Below are 11,413 nucleotides of genomic sequence, written 5' to 3'. Positions count from 1 at the left end.
AGGATTACAGGGTGTAGTGGGAGAGGTGTAGGAGGAGAGAGGACATTGCATCGAGGGAGAGAAGTTTCTAGCAGTAGGGGTGGACCACAGACTCCTTGGGATGATCCTTCAAGTCCAACCTCATCTGCAATGATTCATAAGTTTATTTCATCAGAATGAGATAGAAGCGGAAGGCAATTCTTAGATGATTTCAGCCAAAATGCCAAACTATCCCTTGACAAATCTGGATTGATTCATTTCTTTGGGGAGTTCTTGTTTAATGAAATGAGGAATTCACAACAAGTTTGAGGGTGAGACAAAGTCCTATGAGATAAATCCATTTCCCCATTAACTTCCATGATAGACTTGATGTTGTCTATCTAGTACTTTGCCCATTTTTAAATTGAGTTGTTCATTTCCTTGTTGTTAAGGTGTGAGAGTTATTTATTCTGGACACTATATCCCTATCAGATATATAATTTGCAGATATTTCTTCCTATTCTATGGGACATCTTTTAATTTTCTTGATATGTCCTTCAAAGGCCCAATTTTCCTTCATTCTGATGAAGTACAACTTATCTATTTTTACTTTTGTTGTTGGACCATAAAGAAAGCTGAGCACTGAACAACTGATGCTTTTCAACTGTGGTGTTGGAGAAGACTCTTGAGAGTCCCTTGGAATGTCAGGAAATCAAACCAGTCAATCTTAAAGGAAATCACCCTTGAACATTCATTGGAAGGACTGATACTGAAGTTAAAGCTCCAATACTTTGGCCACCTGATGCAAAGAACTGACTCATTGGAAAAGGCATTGATGCTGGGAAAGATTGAAGGCAGGAGGAAAAGGGGACAACAGAGAATGAAATGGTTGGATGGCATCACTGACTCTATGGACATGAGTTTGAGCAAGCTCTGGGAGCTGGTGATAGACAGGGAAGCCTGGTGTGCTGCAATCAAAGAGTTGGATGTGACTGAGTGACTGAACTGACTGACTTTTGTTGTTGGGCTTTTGATGTCATATTTAAGAAACTCTTGCCTAATCTAAGGTTTTTATTTTAATCTTTATCTTTGTTTAGCATTTTATGGTCTGGAACCTGTTTTCACATGTTAGTTACCTCACTTACAAAATGATGTGTAAGAGTTTAAGACACTTAAACCTTTGAGGTCACATAAAAGATAAATAATCATATACATAAATAGCAATGCTTGCTTGGCCCTAAAATTTATGCTATATAAACAAGGTGACTATGGAATTTTTTGTCTAACCAGAACATATTTAAGGATAAAGGTAGGTGATAATTATTACAAGTAACAGGTGTGAACTGAGATTGTTTTAGGTAGACTGGGGCATGTTCTGCCTACCTATAAGTCATGGAGACCCGAGTCCCAAAGTTGAATCCACCATTAATTTGCTAAGCCCTTACCCATACAATGGGGGATGAAGTAGATAATTTCAAAGGTTTCCTTTCATCTCTGCCATTCTAGAACTCCATGACAGGTACTGTTAAGTCAAGTACTATAGATGAGTATTGTGCTGTTACTGACCTAAGACTTTGTTTAATTCTTTGATGGTTGATATCCTTGATAGAGGGGCTTCCCTGGTGGCTCAGAGGTTAAAGCGTCTGCCTGGAATGGAGGAGACCCTGATTCGATCCCTGAGTCGGGAAGATCCCCTGGAGAAGGAAATGGCAACCCACTCCAGTACTCTTGCTTGATAGAGACTGTTAGGGTGGCCAAAAGCACATTAAGGCAGATGCAAGTCTTGTTAAAACAATTGCTCCTTCCTATAGTCAGGAACGGAGAAGGCAATGGTACCCCACTCCAGTACTCTTGCCTGGAAAATCCCATGGACAGAGGAGCCTGGTGGGCTACAGTCCATGGGGTGGCTAGGAGTCAAGACACGACTGAGCAGCTTCACTTTCACTTTTCACTTGCATGCATTGGAGAAGTAAATAGCAACCCACTCCAGTGTTCTTGCCTGGAGAATCCCAGGGACGGGGGAGCCTGGTGGGCTGCTGTCTATGGGGTCGCACAGAGTCGGACACAACTGAAGTGACTTAGCAGCATAGGTCAGGAAAGGCAAGTGGGTGCTGTTCACTGGTTTTACCTACAAAACATTATCCCCAAAACACTTACTTCCTGTGTGTATCCTGTAAATGTTGGTGTCCTTCGAAGTTCTTTCTTTGGCCTTTGACCCTTCTTATGCTATGTGTTATCCTTGGATACTCCATTATTGGAAATTCAATTACTGCCTGATTATTGATGAATTCTAAACCTCATATCTCTCTCCTGAGCTCCAGATCTCTATATCCAGTTTCCCATGAGGTGGCCACACGTTCCAGACTATAAAATGACCTACTCCTGGCATGTGCATGGCCAGGGCCAGAGGACACACGGAGGTCCCTATCCCTTCCTCCTTTCTTCCCACTCCCTTCTATGGTGAGGGGTTTCTCATGTTCACACATGTGTTCATCTCAGCCTGAATTTCCCCTCTTCAGCCTCACTGCTCCCAAGTAGTCCCATTTCTGGCTACTCCTTGGGCTTGGGGGCGTTGTATGATGATGAGGTTCACCATCAGGAAGACAGGCTTAGAGAAGAGGCTTGTCTACAGGCCGAAAGTGGGCTTGTAACCATTTGGGAGACAGGGAATCCAAGGAAGGCAAAATGGAGCAGGTCTGGAAGGAGGGGTGTGAGCTCTGAGCAGGCTGTCACTTGAACACCACAGAAAGGGAAAATCAGAGCGGAAACTACCTATGGAGTGAGTCAAGGGCAAGGCTGCCAGGGTCCCAAATCTAAGGATTTTAACTGCTCCCACAGTACCTTAAATGCAACATTAGCAGACCAGAATTTATCATCTTACTGTTTATCTATAAGATCTTCATCCTCTTCTATTCAGTATCTGAGCAAACAGCACCATCAAACAATCTTCAGTCTTAGCCATAAACCTAGGCATTGATTGTACTTCTCCCAAACATTGTTATAAACTGTCTTCTCCTTATCAGCCTGACTTGCTAATGCCTTAGTGTGAATTATTGCCATTTCTCATCTGATCTCACTCCCACCAGTTTTGTTTCTCTTAAGTCCATTCTCCATAACATAAGTCTGACCAGGACATTTCTTTGCTTAAAATTCTGCATTTGTTTCCCATTGCTCTTGGCATAAATCCAAGCTCTTGATGGCATGGAAGGCTCTTTTGGATCTGGCTCCTGCCTAACTTTCTGGATCTATTTATCATCACTTCCTCCCTTTATATTTATGCTCCTTCCAAGCTGAACTCCCTGTGTTTCCCTGGGTGGGCTGTGCTAACGCACATTTCCTTGGCTTCCTATGTAACTCTCCCTTTACTGAAATGATCTTTCTCCAAGTTTCACCTAATTAATCCCTGTTCATCCTTTGTACATCAGCTCAGATGTCACATCTAGGAAACCCTGTGCTCCCCTGTCTGTATCTGCTTCTCCCACTTCCTTGTTTTATGTGCTTTCTTGGTGCTCTGTGCTTTTGTATCATGCTCATCTGTAATTCTTTGTTTTTCCTTCTAGAATGTAAGCACCTTGAAAGCAGTGCTTTATTCCTATCCCAGTACCTAGCACAGTGCGGGACACTTAGTAGGCAGCTCCTCTACAAATGTTTCCTGAACCAATCAAAGAACTATGGAATGAGAATTTTATTTATATTTTAAAATTCATTTTAATTTTCTTTTTGGTTGTGCTGGGACCTCACAGCTGTGTGTGGGCTTTCTCTGGTAGTGGCAAGGGGGGGCTGCTCTCTAGTGGCAGTGCCTGGGCCTCTCATTGTGGGGGCTTCTCTTGTTGTGGAGCATGAGGCTCTATAGTGCGGGCTCAGTAGTTGCGATGCATGGGCTTAGTTGTCCCACAGCATGTGGAATCTTCCCAGACCTGGAATCGTTCAAGCCCTTATCTCCTGAATTGGCAGGCTGATTCTTAACCACTGGACCACGAGGAAAGTCTCTGTACTTAAAAAAAAAAAAAACACAACTGTTTCTCTATGCTATTAGTAAGCAATTTTATATGCTATCAATTGCTATAAGGTAGAGGAGTTCTGAAATCAATTTCTAGTATGGTTTTTGCTGATGGCAATCCTCAAATGGGTATAATCATAAAAAGTGCCTCTGTTGTAATCAGCCTGGATTCCTCCTCTTCCAAACTCTATATAACTTTTTATGGATGCCAAAATGTTGTCCTGGGATGGTAATGCCTACTGCCAGTCTCAGGCTTCCAAGCACATTCGTGTACTGTTGGTTTTTTTTTTTAATATAGATTTTTCATTTCTCTTGAATAGGAGTAAGAGCACCAGGTGTACAGTTAAATATGTTTCCAATTAAGTTTTCAAAAATTATCATTAGTGACTCATGGATCTTAATACATTTGATGAATTTCTATTGTTATTATTGATGCCCATACTGTCCTACTTTTGACCAATGGGAGCCTCTTCAAGTTGGCATCTGAGTTATTTTAACAAAAATGTAGTTTTTGATAGCTTCTTTGCTATCTTGTACAACAGTATGTTTCAGGCACATAGTGTGTATTTCTTGTCCCAGTCGGTGTTCAGTTTTAACACACTGAGTCAGTCTGTATATATGGTGGTTGTAGCAAGGACAAGGAGTTTGGAAGGACTTTATAGCATGACTCCCCGGCTTCCCTAACTCTATAAGATGCTGATCTTTAATCTGAATTTTTTGTGCAATTAGTAAACATCCCCAATTCTGCTGAGAAAACATACCATTTGTGTAAAACTGTGTGAAACAACGATTCTCCATTCCAATTCTGAATGTATTTGCCATTCTCTGTAGATCAAAGGAGAAACTCAATAATTCTTAAGAGCTTTAAGAAACTTAAAAGTCTGGGTGATTGATCTTTCCATGAGGTCAAAGTTCCAAAACAATACAGCAGAATTCTCTAAGCAGAGCAATTCATTTAGTAGAATTAGGGCAATTGTTGATCTTTTCCAAAGTTTAGTGGCTGACCAGCTCAGACTTCAGATCTGACTAGAGACTCCCAGTTTGAGCTCCAGGGAAAGTCTATATAGAGGATCTCTGGACAATCCTTTCATTCATTCAATACACATTTATTTTAGAACCTACTATTTGGCAGGCACTATGCAAGGTGATCAGAGAAGGCAATGGCACCCCACTCCAGTACTCTTGCCTGGAAAATCCCACAGACAGAGGAGGCTGGTAGGCTGCAGTCCATGAGGTCGGGCAGAGTCGGACACGACTGAGCTACTTCACTTTCACTTTTCACTTTCATGCATTGGAGAAGGAATTGGCAACCCACTCCAGTGTTCTTGCCTGGAGAATCCCAGGGACGGCGGAGCTTGGTGGGCTGCCGTCTATGGGGTTGTAGAGTCGGACACAACTGAAGCGACTTAGCAGCAGCAGTGCAAGATGATGGGGATGCAAGAGTAGGCATAATATCCAACTGACCTCTGGGGTTACAGCAGTGTTTGCTACAGAGAACAAGATGAAAGGTTGATTCTCCTGTGCGTTTAAAAAATAATTTGGAGTGGATTATACTGAAGCAACATAGCACACGTGCATAGAACCATAACCAAACGGAGGCACAAGAGAATTAACAACCTTTTGTGTGTGTGTGTGGAATATCAATCATGGTCAGCAAATTTCATTAATTTCACAGTAACTGTTAGCTATTATTTCCAGAGAGGCACAGCTCCTTTGTAAAATGATAATAATAATTAAAAAGAAAAGGTAGAGCAAAGATTCATCTCTGAGTCTGATACACCAGGGGTTCCCAAACCTTGGTTTGCTAAGAATTGACTGGAAGAAACCTTTAAAATAACAGATACCATGGACTCTCCAGACCTACTAAAACAGAATCTTTAGTGTCAGAGGAAGGAAAGGGACAGTTCTTGAAAAGAGAAAAAAATTTAAAGTTCTTCGACATATTTTGCAGAGCCAAATTTGGAACCCCTGCCCTCCTCTATGCTGCCTGCTCAAGCAGTGGTTCCTAAACCAGGTGTCAGGCTTCAAGAAGACCTTGGCAACTATAAACTTCATTACATTCAGTCTTGATCCTAAACGGCTGCTTTTTTCAAAATCAAGGCGACCGAGACTCTAAAATGCCACAGGAAGGAGAGTGGCACTTTCCCATGTACTGAGTACTAGGGGTGAGAGTGGGGAAAGGTATTCAAGCACAGATTGGCTGACACTAAGCCCAAAACGAGCTGAATCTGATAAACTTTGAAGATCAACCACGAAGACCACGAAGGAAATTTTTTTCCTTTAAGCCATCACGGGGGTCTACTAATTGCATCCCACAGCTGCAACTGATCGAGGATAGGGGCCATGAGAACAGAGGCAGCCTCCTAGCCAAAGTCTTCCGCTCTGGTTCGGCGATTAGCATAAGAGGAACTGGAAGGAAAGTCGGAGCTTTCCATCAATACTACGAGAGGGAAGAGAGCTCCCCAGCAACCGAGCCTGGGACGCAGGCAGGACTCCAACTCGAACCCAGACTCCACCCAGTATAGGTAGCCGGGGCACAGGGAACCAGGCCTAGCAGGCACGGTTCTGGAAGGCCACACAGCTGGTCCTAGTAGTTATTGTTTCCAAATTCTCAAATTTCCCGGGCGCCCCGCCCCCGGGTTCCGAGCGTCGCGCCGGAAGTGACCTCACGACGGTGGCGTGGAGACGCAGGGCGCTTCCGGCGGCGGCCGTGGCTGTGGGGGTGGGTGTGAAGAAGGCCATTAGTTTCAGGGTCTTGCGGTGCTTCGGGTCAGGCTTGGTGTGGTAAACCGAGGAGGCGTCGGCTCGGTGGCGTAGAGGTAGGCGCGCCGCGGGGGCGGGTGGCTGGTGGGCGCTTGTGGGAGGGGTCTTCCGGGGTTGCCGGGGAGTTGGGTTTTAGGCTTCGTGGTTCCAGGCCTTGCAGACTTCTAGAGCGGTGGGTTCGAGATAGGGGCCGCTTCGCGTGCGCGGGGGCCCATTACTAGGACTTGCCTCCGGCGTGTGGTTTGAGGTGGAGGTCGAGGGAACGGGACTCTCAGCAGCCGAGGAATTGTGGGAGGAGTGAGGCATTAGCGGCCTAGGCTCTTAGTTTAGCTTTGTTAAAGGTTACTGCAGCCCACCCCCTCATTGCTCCCTGCCTCAGTTTCCTCTTGCACAGTGGCGAACGGTGGTAGGGAAGAACGCGAGTACCACATCCATGACAGATAGCCTGGGGACGGAGATGAACTGGAGTCTGAGAGGAGAGGGTGGCTGAGAAATTAGTGATACCTGGCAGGGGGCAGCTTCTGCTATCCTGGAGACTTACTTCCCCTTGATTCTTTACTGTTGTTAGTGTAAGTCTTAGTGTCTTATTATCAGTACTCTTTGTGTGATATTGGTTGAATTGATCAGTAATTGACTTGTTGAATGGTTCAAGTGTTTTGGTGCGGGGGAGGCATAGTCCTCACCTGCTTGGCCAGTTGGTTGTCAACAAACCTCCCAATTTCAGAGGTAGAAGGAGTCCAAACAGCCCTCTCCTGCCGTTACAGATGAGGATCTCGAGACCAGATTGGTTTTGGTTCTCTTTCCTGTGGGTGGAGGAGCCTGGTGGGCTACAGTCCACGGGGTCGCAAAGAGTCGGACACGACTGAACGACTTAACTTTCCTAGCCACAGACTAAACTGATTTCAGTTTGCGCTCTGTCAAATAAAGGTCTTAATCCCATCAAAACTTAAGTGACTGCCTCTGAGCAGGTCACTGTTTCAGCTGGAAAGCTCAGATGAATTCTAGTCTTTATTTATGAATGGAAGATTAAGTGTACTGAGCACAGAATTCCTTTTTTTGGTTTCTCTATATGAAATGGAAATGGTTACAAAAAACACAACTCTTTGAGTGCTAAGAATCTTTTGTTGAAGCCTTCTTGAGGATTGTGGGACTAATAGAGTGTCTCTAACTTTTTTGACCTGTGACCCACAGTTAATGTATTTTGCATGCTGACTCTTTGTGACCCCTGCATGCATAGAGTGTGTACACAGGAAACAAAAGTTTGCCTTCTCTGTGTGTGGTACCCTCTGACATTTTCTATTTCATTGAAAGAAAAAAAAAAAGTTGATTGTAACTCACTAAACTGATTTTGACCTGTAATGGGTCTGACTGCTAAGAACTGTAGTTTGAAAAACGCTGGACTAGAAAATGTTTAATTAAGATTCTTGAGAGTCCAAGATTCGTAACTAGCGCAAGGTGGAAAATACGGCATTCTTCTGTTATCAGCTACAGGAGCAGGGTTATTAGAATTCTTCAATCAGAACAACAGGACATGACATCCATATTAGTATCCCAAAGGAGTACAGTATCTGTAATGATAATGTGTCCGAATTTTGGCAAGGCATTTGAGTCTTTTCTGGTGACCTGGTGGGTGAGATGGGGTGGGAGATTTGCCCTATTGTGGTTAAATTAGGTGACGGCATGCCTTTGGGCATCTGTGTCTGTAGGAATTTGTTTTATGGATACAATTACAACTGGGAATTTGGTGATCGGTGTTGAGGGTCTGTCACTTTTTTATATGCAGTGTGTATTTGAAGCCTTATCTGAAGAGTGTTCTTATCAAATTTGTTGCCTAATGAAGTGAAGAGAGAAAGTATCATCTGGTTAATCTCAAGATTTGCCCAGTGTAGTTTAATGAAATGGAAGGGTCATCATAAATTTAAGTAATTTAAACATTTAATTGAAAATGGTTTAGTATGTAATTTCTGTTAGTTTGTAAATATTGACTTTTGAAAAATAAATACAAAGTTTTCTAAGTCTAATAGTAATTTGATGCTTTAAAAGTGTATAGATAACCTTTTTTACATATAAAAGCCCTCGAAGATATGGCTGTGTATAAATGGTGTATTACATTACCTGATTTTCAGATGTTAAGCCAGTCTTGTGTTCCTAGAATGGATTCTGTTGAATCTCAGTGTATCCTACTTTCTATATATTGCTGAATTCAATTTGCTGATATTAAAAATTTTTATGAGGAATATTGGTCTGAGGTTTCCTTTTCCTGTGATGTCTTTGGACTGGACTCAGTATCAAGAGTAAAATTACCCTCATAATGTGAGTTGGAAAACGTTATTCTGCTGTTTTCTGAAAGAATTTATGTAGAATTGGTAATTATTTCTTTCTTTACGTTTGATAGAGTTTACCAGCAAAGTCCTCTGGGCCTGGGCTTTTTTGTGTGGGAAGATTTTAAAAGTACTCATTCAATTTCTTTACTTGGTGTAGGTCTGTCTGGATTTTTTTTTTTTTTTTTTTTTTTTTACTTTTTGAGTCAGTTTTGGTAATTTTATCCTTCTGGGAATTTCTTATTTTCTTTCTTTTTGAACTTGTATGCACCCCACAGAACTGTATCCTGAAACAGGAGTCAGCAAACTTTCTGTAAAGGGCTTGCTCGTAGGCTTTGTGGGCCATGTGGTCTCCATTAGTACTACTCAGTTCTCATTGACCTGCAGAAACAGCCACAGACAGTAAGCAGAGAGCTGTACTAGGTTCTGTTCCAATTCTGCTTTGTTAGCAGTGGGCCAGATTTGGTACATGGGTGTAGTTTTCTGACTCCTGTTTTAAAGTAATAAACTTTATGGTTGAAAGTCTTTATTTGATATCTAGGCAGATCAGCTTTATGATAGAGTAGGGTGGAAGTTGATTCCCTTGCTTGCATGTCTTTGTGTACTCCTAAAGATGTGTGTATTCCACTTTGAAGGTTGAGACTTCATTTCCAAGATGTTGTAGAGGTAATTTAGGCATTTTTGTAGTTTTTCAGGTGACACGGAAGGTGACACTCGTAGTATAATTTTCTAGGGCCATAACTTGAATCCCCTATTTGGCCAGTATTCCTTCTGTGAAAAGGAGGTATTTGTAGGACTTCCCTGGTGGCCCAGTGGTTAAGACTCTGTTCTTCCACTGCAGGGGGAATGAGTTTGATCCCTGGTCAGCGAACAGAAATCCTGCAAGCTGCCCGCCCCCCGCCAAAAAAGGGAGACATTTGAAGTAAAATTTGGTATATGGTAAAAATTATATAGATTATCTCATGTAATCTTCACAGTGGTTCTATGAGATCGTTTAATTGGTATACAGTTGACTCTTGAACAGTTGGGGGCCAGGGCCTCCAACTGTCTGCATAGTTGAAAATCTGAGAATAACCTATAGTCGGCCCTCCATATACATGGTTCTTCTTTTTCTGCGGTTCTGCATCTCACATTCAGGCAACTGCCCATCGTGTAGTACTGTTGTATTTGGTGAAGGAAATAGGTGTTTTAAGTGGACCTGCACCATTTAAGCCCATGTTGTTCGAGGGTCAGCTCTACTTCCCATTTTATAATTGAGAGAGTTGAGACTCAGATTAGGATAATTTGCTCATAATTCTGGCCTTTAATGTCTGACTTCAGAAGCCCATGCCTTTTTCGCTATGCTGCCTTTTGTGGAAGATAGGGACTTAGTACTAGGATTGTACTAGTAAATGTTTTCTTTCAAGATCTCTGTCATTTCCAAGCTTTTGATTCTATAGACATGTTTCTACATAGATACCTAGTTTTTCAGAAATCCATAACTAACCACTTATCCATAATTGTTGATTTAATTGTCCTTAGCCACTCCAGTACTCTTGCCTGGAAAATCCCATGGATGGAGGAGCCTGGTGGGCTGCAGTCCATGGAGTCGATACTAATCGGACATGACTGAGCGACTTCACTTTCACTTTTTCACTTGCATGCTTTGGAAAAGGAAATGGCAACCCACTCCAGTGTTCTTGCCTGGAGAATCCCAGGGACGGGAGCCTGGTGGGCTGCCATCTGTGGGATCGCACAGAGTCGGACACGACTGAAGTGACTTAGCAGCAGATCAAAGGATTGGATCTGAATGCTGAAGAGTTCTGTCATATGTGGATGAGATGGAATTTTGTAGCTCTGTAATCAGCGATTTGCTTTTGAATCGTTTCTGACAGCTACTTTAATTGCGTGATGAGTGGAAGACCATTTCGGTCTACCTGACTTTGTTATCTGAAGGCTTCTTACAAGAGAAATGATTCGGTAGCTTCTCATAGTGCGGCATTTGGTCGTCTGGAAATCCTAATAGCATTTGAGCAGAATCATCCTGTGTCTGTCTAGTGTGCTCAGTTGCTCAGTCGTGTCCAACTCATTGAGACCCATGGACTGTCGCCTTCCAGGCTCCTCTCTCCATGGAATTTTCCAGGCAAGAATACTGGACTGGGTTGCTGTTTCCTCCTCCAGGGGATATTCCTAACCCAGGGATTGAACCTGTGTCTACTACTTTGTAATATGTCCAGCATAAATGGGTACATTTGTCCACTACAAAGGCATATACAAAACTGTTTAATTCTCTATTCATAATGGCCCCCAAACTGGAAATAGTCTGTCTATCAGGACTACGATGGATAAATACATTGAGGCATAGTTATGTAATGGAATACTATATAGCCAC

General features: G+C 42.8%; 1 protein-coding gene across 2 annotated transcripts in view; it reads left to right on the top strand.

Annotated features, from left to right (window-relative positions):
* The first annotated feature begins 6,626 nt into the window (after positions 1-6,626).
* The window catches only part of EDC3 (enhancer of mRNA decapping 3), a 54,356-nt gene continuing 49,569 nt past the window's right edge, over positions 6,627-11,413 (top strand). The window contains exon 1 of one of the 2 annotated variants that reach the window (XM_040257248.1): positions 6,627-6,777. The gene's annotated coding sequence lies outside the window, so the exon portion shown is untranslated. The remainder of the gene's footprint in view (positions 6,778-11,413) is intronic. The other variant, XM_040257247.1, reaches the window with a different exon arrangement.

The sequence above is a fragment of the Oryx dammah genome, unplaced genomic scaffold, assembly GCF_014754425.2.
Source record: "Oryx dammah isolate SB20612 unplaced genomic scaffold, SCBI_Odam_1.1 HiC_scaffold_16, whole genome shotgun sequence".
Lineage (NCBI taxonomy): Eukaryota > Metazoa > Chordata > Mammalia > Artiodactyla > Bovidae > Oryx > Oryx dammah.
Note: the sequence above shows the minus strand (reverse complement) of the source record. Positions and strands in the feature narration are given on the sequence as shown.